At 38.2% G+C, this 19,795-nt stretch overlaps 1 protein-coding gene across 7 annotated transcripts in view; it reads left to right on the plus strand.

Annotated features, from left to right (window-relative positions):
- LOC125234276 (tyrosine-protein kinase CSK) overlaps positions 1-19,795 on the plus strand; it is a 67,926-nt gene that overhangs the window by 5,475 nt on the left and 42,656 nt on the right. For 3 of the 7 annotated variants that reach the window (XM_048140494.1, XM_048140495.1, XM_048140497.1), the window contains exon 1: positions 11,464-11,770. The exons of 3 other annotated variants lie outside the window; for them this stretch is intronic. The gene's annotated coding sequence lies outside the window, so the exon portion shown is untranslated. Of the gene's footprint in view, positions 1-11,461; positions 11,771-19,795 lie in introns of those variants that run through there. One more of the 7 variants, XM_048140492.1, reaches the window with a different exon arrangement.

A 19,795-nucleotide genomic window follows, 5' to 3' on the forward strand; every position in this document is an offset into this window, starting at 1 on the left:
AAGGCCAAGAACTTTTATTCGGTCCTTTTGAGGTGCTCTTAGATTCTCAGGAATTGTTTTCATAAAATGTTTATCGTTTGACATCCATTCTCGTATATTCATTCCGAGTTCTTTGAAAACTTTCCTGGTTTCTTCATATAATGTAGTAGCTTTGTTATAGTCTTCCGCGCATGTCACAAGGTTGTCCACGTAACATCTGTCAGCAATGGTTTTAAGAAGGTTTTCATCTTGTGATAAATGATGTCGTATTGTGGCTGTCAACAGAAATGGGCTTGAAATGATTCCAAATGGTACTCTACAAAATCTGTAATGAAGAAGATTATCTTCAGTGGGTTCTTTGGATAGATCCTTTACCCAAAGGAATCTCGTGACATCCCTATCCTCATCTTGGAGACCAACTTGTAGAAAAGCCTTTTCGATGTCTGCTGTTATTCCTATTTCTCCGCACCTAAATTTAAGAAGAAGGGCAGTTAAGTCTTCTAACATTGAAGGCCCCCTATACATACACTCATTTAGGCTCTTGTAATGCTTTATTTTAGCTGATGCATCATAGACAATACGCCCCCTTTTTCCTTCTTGTTTTACTATATGTCCAGGTAAGTAGTGAATAGGTGGGTTTACCTGATATATGGGTACTGTTTGAGGTTCTAGAACTTCAATGATATTGGCTTCAAGTTGTTCAGACAGTATCTGATCATATTCTGTCAAAGTCGCAATATCAGATCTCCTTAGAAGGCTCTTCAATCTTCCATAAGCTAGATTATAATTAGTTGGTATATCAGGAGGGAACTGTATCCATGGCCATTTTACTTCATATCTCCCTTCTACATACTGGATGGTATCATTGAAGAATTTTACTGCTTCCTCTTCCCTTGTTGTCTTAGGAGAATCTGTTATACCAATACTTTCAAGTGCCCATAAGAACTTCATATCAACATTTCTTAAAGGTAAGTCAGGTTCTGTAAAGTATGGGCAACTAGGTCCATGACATTGGCAATATGTTACTATTGATAAAACATTGTCATAAATGTTCCCATCTGTACTCCCTGTCAACATCCAACCGAAGTCAGTATCAATTAAATGTAAATTTTCGCCAATCTGGTGTCGACCACCTCTAATAAAGGAGAAATAATAATCATTTCCAATCAGTACATTAACTATATCTCCTAATGAATCATCATCAGCTATAACATCTACAGATAGCTTGTCTGGAAAGTTCAATATTGGGATAGCATTTGCGATATGTGGGACTACATTTACTCTTATCCTCTTCTGTAAGCCACGTTTGGTTTCCAAGCAAATTTCTGTCACAGGGCTAATAATCTCTTTAGGTTTATTTGAACCAAACGTGTATACCATTAGTAAGTCTTCATTTTCTGGTGTAAAATCAATTGATTGAGCTAACTTAGCTGTTATGTAGCTCCTTTGACTTCCACAGTCTAGTAGGATGCGGCATGACTGTGGATTTCCCTGTTTAGTTTTATTCCTTACTACTGCAGTTGTTGTCTGCAAATAAGAATAAAAACACACTGAGCTAAAGTTTATTGTGTTTTGATCAACATTTTTAGTAGTACTATTTGAATTCTCACCTGCAACTTGAGATATCGCAGACTGGAACTGTTTTGGGCAAAGTGCTCTATTGTGCTTTCCCTTACAATAGTAGCATCTGAAGACCCTCCTACAATTTCTTACGAGGTGACCTTCATTAAAACATAGGAAACATTTCTTGTCTAGTTTCTCTTTTCTGTCTTTCAATGAAGAAAACTTGTTGCATTCATCACTCCAGTGTGAATCGGAAAGACAGAACTGGCATTCCATCCTAGGCCTTTTTCGAAATTCCGGTTGTAGGCTTCTTTTGAATTGACGTTTCTTGCCCGAGTCTTGATAAAATTTCTTATTATTTTCAATTGCTTGTAAAGTCCCTGTAGTTATTTCCTGTATGTCTGAAGATCTATGTTTAGTTTTTGAAACCTCTTCCTTGTCATTAAGTAGTTTTGAAAGTTGGTTTCTTATTTCGTTGGTAGAATCATCCTTTAAAACACGTTTCAATTCATAGACAATGCTTTCAGGAAACTTGTCAAATATTAGGGTTCTGAAAAAACTGTGTGATACATCTTCTCCTAAAGCATTTAGCACCCTCATGTGCCGTTCCAGTTCGTTGTAGACACGACGACAGTCTGTAATCATTTCATTGGCCGGGGTTATTTTACCGAGTGCCGCATAATGAGCATCCTTGATATAGGTTTCTCTTCCATACCGTGCTTTAAGTGTATTAACTGCTATAATATAGTTAGCGTTTGTAGCTTGCAGACCTTCTATTAAATTCCTAGATTCACCCTTTAAGGCTGATGATAAATACAAAAATTTATCCACATCTGACAAATCACGCTCGTCAATCTGCGATCTGAACTGGTCCCAAAAGGAGTACCAGTTCAGAATATCTCCATCAAATGAAGGCAAACTCAATATTGGCAGCTTTCCGGTTCTGCATTTAGATGTTGTTTCCTTTGTCTTGGTATACTCTATTTTAATCTTTAGTTCACTTAGGAGCTCCTCCGCTTCCAACTGTAGTGTAGATATATTTGATATTTCATCTGCTGAAGGATTGTTCACATATTTGAAATAATTATTTAAGTCATTGTTCAGTTTCAGTAAAACACTTTCTAATTTTGATGCTACTACTTGGGCATTAAGAATTGCATCTTGCGGGGTCTCCTTACTGATAGTGTCACTTATCTCTTTAGCTGAGACGGTAAGTTGTACAAGTCTGTCGGAAGTTACTTTTAAAATGTTGTCCCAAATTTGATCCATGTTTAAATCATTTGAAGATCTGTGAAAGACCATTACTATTGACCTTGTGTACAATTTAATGCAATTTCAAGTAATTTCCAAATGAAAACGAACGTAGTGAATAAACTTCTAGATGATTTCATAGCACTTACCGTGTAAGTTGCACCGCTACGTTTTCCTTGTCCAGATGATTTGTCCACAGAATATGAATAAGTATATACGAAAATAGGTAAGTGTTTTCCACCTTTTACACAGTATTTTCGATTCTTAACCACCTTTTCATGAACTTTAAAGAAAGTTTAATCTAAACGACGCCGGTAAAAGAAAAATTTTCACTTTGACGTTTGTCAACGACCAAAACCCCGCGTTCTAAAGCTGTATTTTTCTAACTAAAATATATATTTAAAATTAAAAAATCGATAATCGTTACAATTTATTTCCATCACCACGAAATATTAGAATCGGTTTTCGAAACGATACCTATCGAATAAAATTTGCACTTTACTTACATTTACACATGAATTACTATACATAATTGAATATGTCCAACAATATGTTTCCACTTTAACAAGCTTCATGTTACCATCAACAGCGATATTAATACATACGAAACACCATTCGAACAATACGCTGTTCTCTCAGATTATCAATATTATATCCCGTCTCTAACAGTCCGAGCATGTCATTTTACTCTTACCCAACATTGGGTTGCTGGACTCTTGCCTGTTCTTAGCCAACGTCATTGAGTAAATGCTAAATCATTTACACCCAGCACGTCGGGTCGCCAGCTGCACCTACCATCGTGTCTGACAGAACGCTATACCTTCAATACAGCGTTCCACCACGCCACTTTGGTAAACATTGATCCGCGTCAAACATGAGCGAACGCGAACGTTCACACCCAGCACGTCGGGTCGACAGATCCAGTAACTTCCGCGTCTAAATATGAGAGATCACCGCGATGACCCCACCCAGCGCGTCGGGTCGATGGTTCTCTTAAACATCCGCGTCAAAATATATGAGAGATCACCACTGTGATCCCACCCAGCACGTCGGGTCGACGGATCCCATGAACATCTGCGTCTAAATATGAGAGATCACCACAGTGACCCCACCCAGCACGTCGGGTCGACAGATCCTCCAAGTTTACGTCAAATTTTGAGAGATCACCACAGTGACCCCACCCAGCACGTCGGGTCGACAGATCCTCCAAGTCTACGTCAAATTTTGAGAGATCACCACAGTGACCCCACCCAGCACGTCGGGTCGACAGATCCTCCAATTCCACGTCAAATTATGAGAGATCACCACGGTAATCCCACCCAGCACGTCGGGTCGCGGGACTGTAACCTGTTCTTAGTCTGCGCCTCTGCCAGACCGGAATCGATACCACTCAGGACAGTTCTGCATCAAAACATGATCGCCAGATTGTCGGCTATCTTAAATAGCTTCTTTAAAACACAACAGGATTTACACAGAATTAACAGACGTAAACAATATCAATAAATAGGTAAGACGGGATCTCACTGACTCACATCACAGGTGAACCCAAATTTATAGTTTACAATGTATACATCAAGTAATAACACGTACTCATCATGCCTTCTAAACTTATCATTTAATTTCGCATACTAAACGCGTATTAATCGGTGACGAATAACTTCGCCTCAACTGTCTTTTGAATCAACAACCCAAACATAACACAAATAAATAACAAAATTAAAAAGACAATAATCGTTACCAATCGATTATTTGATCATTGAGAAAAAAAACGATACAATAAACTCAAATACTCACGATAACTCGATAGATGGCGGCACAGTATGGCGGTCTGCGTGGTCTGCTTACGAAACTAGATTGTAACAGAAAAATACACCTTTTTTTTTTTTTTTTTTTAATTAACCTTCGGACAATTGGCCACAAGGTATTAGGCCTCCCACAGACAGTCCTAAAAATTCACAATCTCAAAAAAAACCGTACGCAATCTGACAGTTCATCTGTTATAATAAAACCATGCATCCGATTATCTAAATGAAACGAGTAATATTATAATCGTTCATATTGGACTTGGAAATATCCGCAGCATCTACACCATGTCGCCAAAGCCCAAATAATTTCAATGTCTACTAATTAGAGTATTTCTACGTATTAAAATGATTGTTCTAACTATTCAATTTCTATCAACTTGAATTTTGGCGTTAACATATTGGCGGCAATCATTATAATTTCCAAGTCCTACCTGAACGTCCGGTATTCGCTGGGTTGCTTAAGAATTGCTTCGCTACAAGACGACTTGACTCTGGTGCCTGGAGATTGTTTCCACCGCCTGTTGATAGATTATTAAATAAGCACTAAGTATAGGCAAGGTTAACTCGAGATTCTAGGCTCAGTTAACTACTACAATGAACATGACATACGTAGCACTTGGGATCCCATTTACTTGTATTTGTAATTACTATGTTTTAATTACTATGTTTAGAACTTTTACCATATCAGTTACATATTAACCTAGTCTAATACTTAGCTCAAGTTAATCAGCCTTTTGGGACCCAGAGAAACTGCTTTTACACTTTATATACTCGCACCAACTTGTTCTTGCCATCGCCATTTTTTTATATTTTTCGTTTCCCCGATGGCGGCAAACTGATGTCATCTAAATGTTGCCAGTATTAAATGTATAAGTTTTAGTATTAGTCTACACAACTTACCACAGGATCGCGATGATTCGCGACACGGGTAGTGTGTCGTAGGTACTGCCGGTGCTGGCTTAGCAGAGTTTAATGGTCAGCGATCGGGGTGCGATTGGAATAGAACAGGGGCACGCACCCGCTGAGTCACCGCGCCGATGTCATTGATCATGTTAGATGGACGGCTACCTGCCTACGCTGCCCCTGCGTAACGAGATCGTGATAAAAATTCAAGAGTTAGAAACAGCTGCTGAAGAACTTTTAGACTTTTTTCGACGTGATTTCTGTCGAGGTCTTGCTGCCTTCTAAAAAGTTGGCTGCCCCTTATGTCATACTGTTTTGACAGCAGCGGTCGGGGTGCGACTGTGAGTCACGCACTGCTGACACCGCTATGTGCGCTGTCATTGATCATGATCATGTTAGATGGACGGCTACCTGCCTACGCTGCCCCAGCGTAACGAGATCGTTCTGAAAATGCAAGAGATAGAAGCAATCTTGTAGACTTTTTTCTAGACCTCACTTCTGGCGAGGCCCGAGGGCTCTCCATCTAGTAAGTTTGCTGACCCTGCATGGTATTAGTCGTACTAGTTTGGTACAGTTGAATGGTCAGGGTGCAATGATGACTCACTGCACGGCTGTCGTTTATCATGTTTAGATGGACGGCTACCTGCCTACGCCACCCCTGGGTAACGAGATCGTGATTAGATCGGACCACTCATTTAAATATGCGAACCTTAATTTAGATGCTAACAGCATGCATATGCATACGAAATTGGTGCGCCGTTTTGGATCGTCATCACACTCATCACCAAGGTTTAATACGATTTGCAGTGTAACGTTTCTTTATGTTGCTTTGTTTTTATATATTAACTGATTCAAATAAAGTTTTGCTGGAAAAAAAGTCTAATCAGGTAGGCAGTAAGTATGGTCAGCTGAAATGGTTATTCTCTTAATACCTATAATCATTTTGAATGATTTCACTTGGATTTGGTGGAACTAGACTAGATGTCTAGAATGACAAATAACTCGATTAAGCTAATTGAAGTTAATTGGCAATCGGTACCGTTGGTGATATTATATCACAATCACGTTATAGAATCATCGTAATGGCTTCTTGTTAGTGTTGACTACTTTGTCATGTGGCGTCGTATTACATATTCAATATTTAAAGTACGAACGTCCTTGGCGACGTTGCGGGCTCATGATAAAACAATTAGCCGTCATCCAATGTTGACGCGGCGCGGGCGCGGCGATGACATCACCGGCCCCCGGCCTGCATCCCGGGCTATTCCGATTGGTAATGAGACGAGTTTTAGGGACTTCAGACCAGTGTAACACAACCTCGAGGTCCTTAGCAACAAGTTCTTTACGACTCTCCCAAAAATATGGTGTAAAGACCCAGCTCCCGAGTCACGTGACCGAGATGTACGTCAAAATCATATTATAACTGAATTATACTCGAGGGATACCCGTAGCAGTGATATATCCCAATCCGCCGTCCTCACAAAGGAAGTAAAAACCTACTACAGAACAGCTCCTTGGTGAGATAGCTTGATCCTTTGTCGCAGCGTTCTGTAACAGATCATGTAAAGCTTAATGAGCGCGACTCAAAACACATTTAAATTGACATAGGTGCACTGTCTTATTTGTAATAAGTAACTTGGACTTATATTGACCGGGATATAGACCGTGATTACCTTTTTGATTTTTGTCGAGCTCCCGATATTTCGACGCAGTTGCATGCATCATGATCACGGAAAACTGACGAAGGCGAGTTGTATAGACAGCGCGCGATCTACCCTCCTTCGCGCGCGTCGGCTGCGTTCACTTAGGGTAGATCGCGCGCTGTCTATACAACTTTAACATCCACCCGCCTTCGTCAGTTTTCCGTGATCCATGCAACTGCGTCGAAATATGCTCGACAAAAATCAAAAAGGTAATCATGGTCTATATCCCGGTCAATATAAGTCTAATGAAAATAACCGTGAATCATTCAAAACTCTTATAAGTAACTTGGTCAGTTACCCAACTGATGCTACTAGATAGAACACGCAAGAGTACAGTACAGGCCCCGTATTAGCCGAATGGAATTTCTACGACGCGAAACGAAATCGAAACGCCGCAGAAAGGTAGTCTGGCTCTATCGCGCCAATACGCAAGAGCGATAGAGATAGATAGCTACGAAAGAGATATTATCGTGAGCGTTTGTGCATTCGGGCTACGCACACAGACTTCAAAGTCTCAGTTATTCTGGTAAGTTTAGCGTTGGGAATAACTGCCCTGCCCGTGTTTGATGATACGGTCCCCTCGATGGCAGAAGCATTTTCTAATTGCGCCGTTCGTCTTTAACTTAGTACCTTTATAACAATGAGCGATAGGTATTTTTAAAAATTATTCATTGTCATTTGCATAGTGTGCGTAGTAGTTGTAATGTTGCACGTTTTATAATGTAGGAGGCAAACGATCAGACGATGAGTTTGATGGTAAGATAAAAGTAGCCTCTTTGCTACATCTACATGCATTTCTTTTCTTTCCTCACATTTTATCAATTTGTCAGTTCCTTGTTAACTTCTATACATAAGAAATCGCGCTCCTCTTGTCTGTATCCCTTGATTCTTTCAGTCCTGTCGCTTATTTATTGACTACCAGCTCAACGTACGACAGCATAACATTTGCCAAACAAAAAGCCTAAAATATCATCCGCTAACCTTATCACGGCAAATAATGACCAATTAAAAGTGCTCTTTGTCTTAGCCATGAATACAAGCTTAATTCATGCACGAGGTAACTACGCTATTAGTCATTCGGGCATGCCTTTTTTGGTCGTTTGCCATTCTCCCCATTTTTCCCCTTAGTCCCAATTGTGTACGGACAGCAGTAGATAGGATAGGGTGCTCTTTTAGGCTAATATTATGCTCTCTTTAATATTCAAACGAGCGTACGGCAAAGGGGCCTTGTTATTGTAAACGGACGCCAGAATACGGGCATTTGCAATTTTAAAGTTACAGTTGCAGCACATATGTTGCTGATACGTACATATTTATATATGACTCGCTATGTTGACAGTTTATTGATAATACAGACCATGAACTTTGACAGGGTTTTTTCAAGAGCTACCAAATATACTTTTTTTTTAACCTAACCAAAATCTTTTACGTGTTGTATGTACACGTAAATAATTAACATCATTCATCAGTTTCATCACCATTATAAATTTGATTGTGATATGTCGAATATAGAGAATATTCAATTTCTTTGCCTACTCCTTCTCCCTCCTAAACTAACCTGAACTAGTTGCTTTTCCACTAAGTGCGTTTTCACATTATCCGATCCGATATCGGATGTCGGAAGGATTTCAAAGGCAAAAATCAAAGATGGCGGCTTAAATGTATGGGATATCGGTCTGACATCTGATATCGGATCGGATAATGTGAAAACGCACTAAGGCTTACCACAATATTTCCAAGTGCGACGATTATTAAACAGATCGCCCCTCATACTCACTTGATGGGAAGCGGGGGTCACGGCCTGCCACTTCGCCTCAACTGCTCGACATTTTTCTAACGCTCGATATATCAACGATGTAGTAATCTCGTCTAATTAGGTTATGTTTATGTCAACAAATCTGGCTCGATACATGACAAGATAAACTGGTGTCATTAATTGCCACCATTTTTTGTGGCAACTTAAATAAAAAAATATACAAGTGTTGTTATCTCGGCTATAAATCAATATTAGTTACTAAGGAATAATTTATGTAAGTATGTACTTATAAAACATGACATATTTTGTAGAGCTATTAGTAGGGAAATCTCAAGTACTGTTCAAAGATTGTTAACATATGGGTCGCGAAATCTTATGAAGGTTAAAGTAAGAACCGTAGGTACTTGGCTTTATGGCTCTTTCACAATCGACTAATTCGAGATAGATGAGGTAAATAAAATGATCGCGGCAAAATAATTTGTTACATTTATGCAACCGCAATGGAAATAATTGCAGCAATAATAAGCAATAGTCTGAATACTAGAATGGATGCTGTGTTAACTACGCCAGCAAATGCTTGCCGTATACTTGTTTGCCACCGACGTAGTATAAAAAAAAATGACTTAATGTTGAATAAGAGAACCTGGTTGTCGCCCTCTTAATCCTTTGGAAATACGAGTATATCCAAGGTAACTCTTAATTTTTATTAAATACAGTGCATACTTATGTGTCTCGAGCGCATTTAGGAATCGGTTACTCCATAATAGGAATCTATGGAACCATGTCCAATCGAAGATCATACGTAAATTCAAAGGCGTATTCTCACGTGCCACCACCTCATGTAGGATAACAACAGACTCTTCTCTTCCAATATCCTGTAAGTAGTAGCGACTGATCATTGAGTGACGTATCAAAAAGGTTGGGTTTTGCGCCTTTGATTGAACAAACAAGAATCTAAGTACTGATTTTTGAAAGTGATTTTTAAGACTGACAATTTAAAAAACGCGACGATTGCAACATGTTAATTAATAACTTAATAAGACAATTACGGAAACAATCAGCTCGGCAAAGTCGAAAGTGGTGTATGTTTTTAGAATGCAGTCGTCACGGGGCCCTGCCGGCACTGTATGTCTCACGCTCCAGTTATCGTCAAATGTACCTAACTTACCATTAATTATAGTAATTGTGTGCCAACTGACGTTCTGTGCACACGACATGTTTACTTTTTGCTACGCCGCATTACCCTTTTACCAGACTGAGGAAGATATAATTTCAGCATGCACTTCTATTCTAACTGGCTTGTGTTCTATTTTCAAAGAGTGAAATTTCGAACTGTCTGATAACGTCTGTGATGGAAGGCCTTGTAACGAAGTACGAGGAAAGCGCATTTTTCGGACAATTCTTACATGTTTGTTTGGTTGGGCGTAACAGTCATTGAATTCTGTTATTTGTATGTATGACTGAACAATACGACAAGCATTTAGATTACGAACGTCTTATCCGCAATTCGACATACTTACTATAAGCAGAGTATAACGATACGCAGTTAATATTATTCCTGTAACTCGATATACCCCAGAGACATAGCTAGAACTAGAGTCCTGTCTCCTAAGTTTTTAGAAAAGTCTAAATAGGAACATCCTAAGACAACGATGACTTGATGGGTAGGGCCTAGGGGTAACTTGTAGAAGCTCAAGCACGTTAAGGGTCGATTGACTGATACATTCCCCTTAGTTCTTTTTTTTTAAGAGTAGCGATTTCTCTGCTTTTACCGGTACCGATTGCGAGCACGTGGCGCGTGCACTCGTGTCGATTACACACTTTACTCGATGTTTCCTGCGCACTTCACCCGATCGGCTTGCGGTAACTCGATACCCAGGAAACTGTCTCTGTTCCATTCTATCTACACGTACGAGTAGAGTAGGTACACCTAATGAACTAACCTTTGTGTTTGAATGTTATAATTTGATCCTGCAAGCGTGAACCGGTAATGATGCTCCAGTGAAGTCTAGTGCATCCTCCCGCTACGCTCATTGGGTATCCATAGCATAGCCTCCCGGCGCCGTAAGCAATTATATTTTGCGTAGATCCATTTTAATCTTCAACGAAAGCTAATAAGGAATTTTATTTGTTTGTTCATTTACTTGTGACGTTTCTTGAGCCTGTCTGACTGTCTGTGCATGGTTCCGGAATGGATGAATCGAATTTAGTTTCATAGCAGAACCTTTTATGTATGGATACACAGTCAGCAAGCTACGTTTATTTATGATTGTATTGTAGACAATATAGACTCGACTTGCATTATTATGCATTTATCTGAACAAGATACTACCTACAGCCTACAGGAGTTACACGTGACACTAGTCGACGTATTGGAACGACATTAAATTACTCGTTAAGTATTCAACGGGTAACTTCACGGCCTTCAAGATACGATTACGCAGTTGAGACAAACGACATGGATGTAGACGATCGTTTGTAATGTCTTTGCTAATAGGGAAAATGGTCGGTCCGTGATCCCAACCTCCCGCCCACTGAGGCACTGACAGTTTGCGATCGGCGGGCGCGTTGTCAGCACGCCGCCGCCGCCGCTTGAGCCCCGCTGCCTCGCGTGCTGCTCGCCAATGTTGTCATCGCCTCGCGGACGCGAACGTCACGCCATAAATAAACAAAGTACATCGCCAGTGACTCACGAACACGGACAAGTGTGTAAACAATTTAGCGTTCTCATTACGAGTGCCTTGCTTCATACCAAAATTGAAATTCAGTGAAAATATACCATAAATGGATGTTAACACTCGTGTTTTGAGGTATGTACAACATGTGGAATTATAATAAGACCATACATATACTGAGGAATGTTGTTGTACAAACGACCACAACAATGTTTTGACCAAGTCTGCATAAAATTTCAAGTGTAGTTAAAATCAAATCATCACTGAAGAGGTCTAACCAGTCATTAAGACGAAAATTTACTCGATTTTTGATTGATTGTGTAAATTAAATCTGTAGATATTAAGTTCTTACTTGTATACTTAGTCGAAAAAAAAAATCGATAATAAAACACAAACTTCCTTAAACCAGTCCCAAAATAATCCACCAGGCTAGCATTCTTAGCGCGGCTTCAATCTTCTTAAGGCTCGAGGATTTAGAGCTTAATCTCATGAGCTGCCAGTGTCATACAGGAATCCCAGAGATTAAAACTCTTGTGTTACGTTTTTCTCACAATTGTCGAGTCAGACGACACTTGTGGAATACTCGGAGGTTGTGGGCGTAATAACCTTGGAGAATACGACTGAACGGATCTTGAACTTCGTATTGCTTTGAAGTATCAATTCATACAATACAAACAATCGTGCGGTTATTGGGGAGGAGACCATTTTTCTGGTTGGATTAATTCATTTCTGATCTTAACTAAACCCCTAATGCGTGTTCAAAGAAACATATGTTATGTTTATGTACAATCAACCAATTAGAACCCTAGGCCACTCTACAAGCAATAGAGATTTCTTAAAATCTGATTTATAACGTCACTATTATGTTCCATTTCCATTGGTTCCGGTTGACTGTACTATGATATGGTTAATGCGCGACATACCTAGTTTAGTAGTAACAGTGTAAAATATGTCAATAATTTTGAAATCTCGGAGGTCGATATAACACGCATAGTGTTTATCATTATAAATAAGATTTACATAATGCTAAAAAATAAGGCAGCATATTTATCCGTCGAATATTTACATTCTCACTTGACTTAAGCATGTTAAGAGGGGGTAGAGCAGGGAGAATTTTCAGAATCTGTCAAATTACCCCATTACACACACAAACACCCTTCACTCACACTACCTCAATTTACTGTGAAAGGTCAGTGACCCTTAATTTTTTTCAAGAGTGTTATTTTGAGTTTGTAGTCAACTACTGACCTCCTTTGAGAAATTAAAACTGTAAAAAAGGTAGCATACAAGAAGACAGAGAAAAAATACGCATCATCTAGCTTTCCTTCTCTGTTCATGTCTCATGTGACTTAAATTTACCTAAATATGTAGATAACGTTCCTTATTCAATTGATTGTTTATCTAGGTGTATTTCAAATTACTTTTCACTTCATTTTGCGTTACTTTTCTATACTTAGATTAAAAATCGTCAGCCTGCCTATCCCCGCAAACATTATTCAAAGACGTGTGTGAAGGGCTAAAGGCCGATACCTCCAGGCAGACAATTATGGTCGCGTGATAAATGATAAAACATCAGCCCTATCACACTATTTGTAAGTGCGATAGGGACGGCCCGATGTTATACCATTTATCGCGCGACCATGATTGCCCTGCCGGTCTTCGGAGGCCTGTGCTGTGCATTACGTATATGCGGGGTGTATTAAAGACTAACAGATAGGTACTTTATTCTTTTTGGTCGTTAGGTTTTTTATCAATTTATCATTTATTTTGATACAAAAATAAAGTATGTGTATAAAATAAAAACCTAATGAATAGAGTACAGCTAGCAGCAGTCATGTCAGAGACACAAAGAAAGACAGGGAATATCGACGCATATCTTATCTTATCCAATACTGCCATCGGCATCTGCATCAGACTCTTGATCTTACCCAATTTCCGAGTCCCTTCTCTTAATTTCAGTTCCCTGAGTTGAAAATGTTGAAACTCATACTTAGTATTAAATAAACCACAAATATATATAAAAATCACAATATAATTTTAAATTATGGCTTAGGCCCTGTACCAGTTGCAGTCGCCACGTCTGTAAAGCCCCTTGTAGTTTCTTTTAAATGGCTAAATACCTAGATGTCATGTCATACACATCTGTGATGTAACTGAAAATTAAAAAACATCGCTCAGAGATAAGGTTCAAATTAGCATGGAAAAAAATACAGTGCAGTCAAAATACCATCAAAATACGAAAAAGCATATGTCAATGTCAATATCACTGCCGTATGCCGTATTTCAGGGCTGTTTTCTCAAATATGAAAAAATCTCAAAAGCAGAACTTAAAGGAGATCAAAAAAGACGAGTGGCGTGGGTAACAATTTGAGGCGAAGCCGAAAATTGTTATTAAGACGCCACGAGTATTTTTTGACTCAGTTAAACACCGTTGCATACAATACTTTTTATACGACCATGCACTTAGTTTTTAATAGGTTTCTTGAATAACTTTCGTGAAATTCACACTGTTTCCTGTATTTTGACGCAAAGGTTTGCACTGTCAGCTCAGCTGCCCAAAGCCTTCCCGCGCACGCGCGCCGTATCGTTATAAGGCGTTGCCATGGTTACAGAGCCAAACAATGCGTTTTCAGTTTTTTCGATACTGCGCGCACGCGCGGAAAGCCGGCGGACACTGGCTTTGGGGAATAGACTTTTATGTAGGGTTTTAAAGATCTATGCACGACCCTGTAAATGACGAATAATAGTTCGGGAGTAGAAAAAAGACTTTCTAGGAAAATTATTTTGAACTTGATAGGTAGAACAATTTTTAAAAGTTGTACAAAAAAAATCTGAACTAAGTTTGTAACTATATGAAAAGCATTTTTTATCTTAGATTGCATATTATCGTAACGAATTTTCTTTCAAATAAAAAGAGAATTATTAGAATAGGTTGACGGTGTCTACCGTAAACAGGGGTTACATTGACCAATTTGGGAATTTAAACTTCTCTAGCTTCTACATTTAATGGGTATTTTTACCCATTAAATGTAGGAGTTAGAGAAGTATAAATTCCAAAATTGGTCAACGTAACGTAACTAAGGAAGAAAAAAAAATGGGACCATCAACTTTTTCAGTCTTTTCCTGCTAAAAATGTAAAAAGGTAACAAAATAAGTGATATCAGGATTATTGTTTTCTGTCACGATGCCTGCACGTATGAAATGTTTCTTTTTAACCCAGTGGTTGACTGATAGAGAACGCCTTAACCCATTACCGCATATGGTTCCAAATTTGGAACGTAATGTTATTTTCCTCGTAAATCAATTGAAATGTCATTTGTTTTGCTCAACTTCTACCGGGTAGAAAGTATGCATACTACGGAACATTTTCTGTACCTACTCGTTATGGCTTCTATCTAGTCAGTGGTCCATGAAACGTTTTCATTTCTACCGACGTTCGGCAATTTTTAGTTGCAAGTGCGATCTACAACTTTGATATACGATTTTCGTGATTGTATTCAGTGTAATAAATATATTTTAAGTAGTAATTATTAAAACAATAGATGCCGCATGTTTTTATGGTAAAACGCATAAGTATTTATATTTAAATTACTATGTATGATGTCGTTAAAGTATGTTCCTAAAATGGAACACTATGCGTTATAGGTAATATAGATTAGACTAATGTGGAACTGTATGCATTAGTGGTTTTTTTGTGAGTTTGACAAATATGGAACTTCATGCAGTCAGTGTTTCGCACATATATTATTTTACTTAAAGTATTTTAAAATAAAATAAAAAATAGTCTATTTCCAAAAACATCTACAATTTAAAATTTACAGTTTAGGTAACGTATTACAAACATTGTAGCCTGAAATCGCATAATATATATATTGCCACAAATGTAGATGTTATTTTTGCCTAAACAAAGACCGCAATTGTTTCCAGATTTTTCACGTAAAATAATTTATTGACGACAATGTTCTTCATGTAAATAGTTTATTTTTATATTGTCTTCAAGTGCTTTGGTTTTCTTTTTCACGCGAAATTATTAAAAGTAAAAAACGTTTTTTGAAACTGTATTTTTTTTTGTCATCTTCGTTCCCATACATATTACCGCATACTGTTCCAAATTAGACCAGGGATACGGCGTAGCCATTGATGCATATAGTTCCTAATCTGGAACTGGTGGTTTTTTACTAATATTTCTAATTAGGTTGAATTTAGATTTTTTTCATAATTTTTATTTTATTACGTTTATAGATGTTATTTTATCACATATAATTAATTCGTAGAGATTAAAAAATCCATGCGGTAAAGGGTTAAGGCATTATGTCCACCATTTGTACTTATTTTTTTATGTGCAATAAGGAATAAATAAATAAAAAAATAAAATAATGTACGCAGAAAAAAAACGATGTGATCAAACATAAACTGACATTGGGGTTACTTTGATACACTATATATATTTTTTAATGATAATCGAATGTAATCCCTTACAAAAGTATTTTATGTCACGAAAAGATAAAAAAAAATGGTTCGCAGTCAAATATTACAACTCTTTAACGCTATTTTGGGGTTACTTTGATTAAGAATAAAAATTAACATCTTCGAAAAACCAACTTTATTTGCAATTATTTCAATATTTATCACAAGAAGCGATCAAATTATCAGCCTCAACAAGTACCGTGACAAAATCAGACAATAATTAACTATGTGTCATTATGGTCAATGTTACCCCATACAAGTGATCAAAGACACCCCACAGAGTAAATCATTAGTAGTAAATACCTAGTTTGACTTTATGATACAAAATTCAATACAATGGTATAGCTAAATACATTTCTGGCAACCTAATATTCACTGTGAACCTTTTACTTTAATACCCACTATGTTAGTTTAGAAGTTTATTTAAACATGAAAAATAGCAACAAACTATGCTTATATTTTGACACGTTATCCGCACTGCCCACGACCATACTTACTTATTCACCGCGTCAGAGCACCATCTAACTATAAAGGTTGGTTAAGGGTTATCATAATATGTGTAGATTTCATTACCGACCACTCATAACATATTAAATCCTTTTTTTGGTAAAATAAATATAATACGCTCGTGACAGGTCATATTTTGTTCGCAATCCGAAAGAGTCAACCCTTTTCCCTATTCACCCCCTTCCCGACCCTATTCACTCCAACGTTAGGGTGAGCGAAAATTACTAAATAAAACGACCTATTTTCAAAGACAAACCGAAGTTCACACTGCCGGAAGATTTTTTGTGTAAAAAATTAGCATGGCACATGTATATAAAAAAACTGCTATCGACGTTCAAAAGTCGGTTTTGGCCCTATTCACCATAAATTACGTTAGTTATACCCGTTCCGACCCCATGAACCCAAAATCTTCAGAAAACGATGTACTATGTAGCCCAATTTTATTTGGTATTTTGGAGGTAACTAGTAAAAATAATTTAGTTTTACAATTGTGCGAAAATAGATTCTCATTTGGCCGGTTTTTTTAACCTGGCCTGGTGGCCTAGTGGTAATAACGTTAGCTGCGTAAGCTGAAGACCCGGGTTCGATTCCCGGCTCAGCCACCGTGGGCCTTGTCGTTTTTTCTTTCGTGTATGATATCTATTTCAATATATGTATGTATGTATGTGAACACTTTATTGTACATAAGACAAGTTAGGACATAAAAATACAGTATAGTTATGATGTACAAAGGCGAACTTATCCCTATAAGGGATCTCTTCCAACCTTTGAGCGAATTGAAAATTTATTATTTATATAAACTTGAAAAAGAACAAATCAAAAATGATTCAATAAAATAATTTTATTTCTTCCCTAGTTGTATAGTTTCATACTTATGATTTTTATTTTAAAGTAATCCGTCTATATTATAGCAACCATGGGTGATTTTTGCGGACTTAAGTAGAAACGTGGAGGTAGACAGAAGTGTGATTAACATTTCTAAGTGTTAATTTCTTGTATCTAGTCTAACTACGAAGCAATACATTGACGTATAAATTGCGTCCATATACAGAGAGGTCATTCATAAAAATACCACTTTAAGTAAGTTATATATATTTTATACAATGTGACAAGCATTGACCACACATCCCAATTCACCCCTCTTCCGACCCTAATCAGCCCCTTCGTAAACCTATTCACCCCCTTTGCGACCCGATTCCCCCATTCCTGATCCCATTCACCCCTCAGGCCGCGGATATTTATTCATCCCGTAAAAATTCCCCAACACAGTTGCATCGCTTTCTTCATGAAAATCATTATAAAAATGAAAATATGTCTTATGATTTTCTGTTATACATAAACTTTAGAAGTGTATACACATTCAAAAGGATAATGAACGATTAAAATGAGTAAAAATCCAATAAATTTGAACGTCAACTTTGACAGACATGAAACTGTAAATAAAAATGTGTGGCTTGCACATTTTCACTGTAATTTTAAATATGTAACACATTTTTTTTAGTAACATATCTAAATATATAAAAGAAGAAGCTGACTGACTGACTGACTGACTGACTGACTGACTGACTGACTGACTGACTGACTGACTGACATATCAACGCACAGCCGAAACCGCTGGTCCTAGAGATTTCAAATTTGGCACGTAGGTTCCTTATATGGTGTAGAGGAGCACTAAGAAAGGATTTTCCAAAATTCACCTCCTAAGGGGGTCAAATGGGGGTTCAAAGTTTGTATGGGGAAACAAGATTAGTTTGACTATTTTATTCGAAACTTCACAGGAAGATTCCTTAAGACATATGACTGAATACGTGTTTCAGGTTTTTTGAAAATTTAACCCCTAAAAGGGTGAAAAGGGGGTGATAAAGTAAAAAAACTAATATGGGTATCGTTTTTACGGTTTATTGGGACGCTGATCACGATAAATACAACGTTTTTAAAATCTAACGAAGCGGAAGTGAAATAACTTCTCCCCTGTTGTAGTGCAATGGGGTTTAAATATCAAAAAATATATAAAAGAAGAAACTGACTAACTGACATAATATATCAACACACAGCCGAAACCGCTGGTCCTCGAGATTTCAAATTTGGCACATAGGTTCCTTATATGGCGTAGAGGAGCACTAAGAAAGGATTTTTCAAAATTCTTCTCTTAAACGGGTGAAATGGGGTTCAAAGTTTGTATGGGGAAGAAGATTAGTTTGACTATTTTATTCGAAACTTCATAGGAGAATTCCTAAAGACAAATGACTAAATACATGTTTCAGGTTTTTTTAAATTTGACCCCTAAAGGGGTGCAAAGGGGGTAAAGTCAAAAACACAATATGGGTATCGTTTTTATGGTTTATCGGGTCGCTGAACACGATAAATACAACGATTTTAAAATCTAATGAAGTGGAAAAGAAATTTTCTCCCCTGTTGTTGTGCAATGGGGTTAAAATATCCAAAATAGCCATAAGTATAGGTTAAGTTTTTATCTTTACTTCTGGTTCAAGAGATTTCAAATTGACACGGAAGTTCCTTAGAGGACCACTAAGAAAGGATTTTTCAAAGTTCACCTCCTAGCATGATAATTTGACAGGGACAGGGACAGGGACAGGTACAGGGACAGGAACGGGATAGGGATAGGGATAGGGATAGGGATAGGGATAGGGATAGGGATAGGGATAGGGATAGGGATAGGGATAGGGATAGGGATAGGGATAGGGATAGGGGTAGGGGTAGGGGTAGGGGTAGGGGTAGGGGTAGGGGTAGGGGTAGGGGTAGGGGGTAGGGGTAGGGGTAGGGGTAGGGATAGGGATAGGGATAGCGATAGGGATAGCGATAGGGATAGCGATAGGGATAGCGATAGGGATAGCGATAGGGATAGCGATAGGGATAGCGATAGGGATAGCGATAGGGATAGCGATAGGGATAGCGATAGGGATAGCGATAGGGATAGCGATAGGGATAGCGATAGGGATAGCGATAGGGATAGGGATAGGGACAGGGACGAGACGAGGACGGGGACGGGGACAAGGATAGAGATAGGGACGGGAATAAGAATAGGGATTGGGGTCGGACTAATCGGTCGGCAATCGATATCTAGGCAGTGTAAAATGCAGGTGGCTCAGTGCGAAGGGATTAGTAAGTAGGCATCGGCGAGTATCCTGCATCCGTAATAACTATTGCATTAAATGAACTGTAAGA

Source organism: Leguminivora glycinivorella, chromosome 15, assembly GCF_023078275.1.
Source record: "Leguminivora glycinivorella isolate SPB_JAAS2020 chromosome 15, LegGlyc_1.1, whole genome shotgun sequence".
Classification (NCBI taxonomy): Eukaryota; Metazoa; Arthropoda; class Insecta; order Lepidoptera; family Tortricidae; genus Leguminivora; species Leguminivora glycinivorella.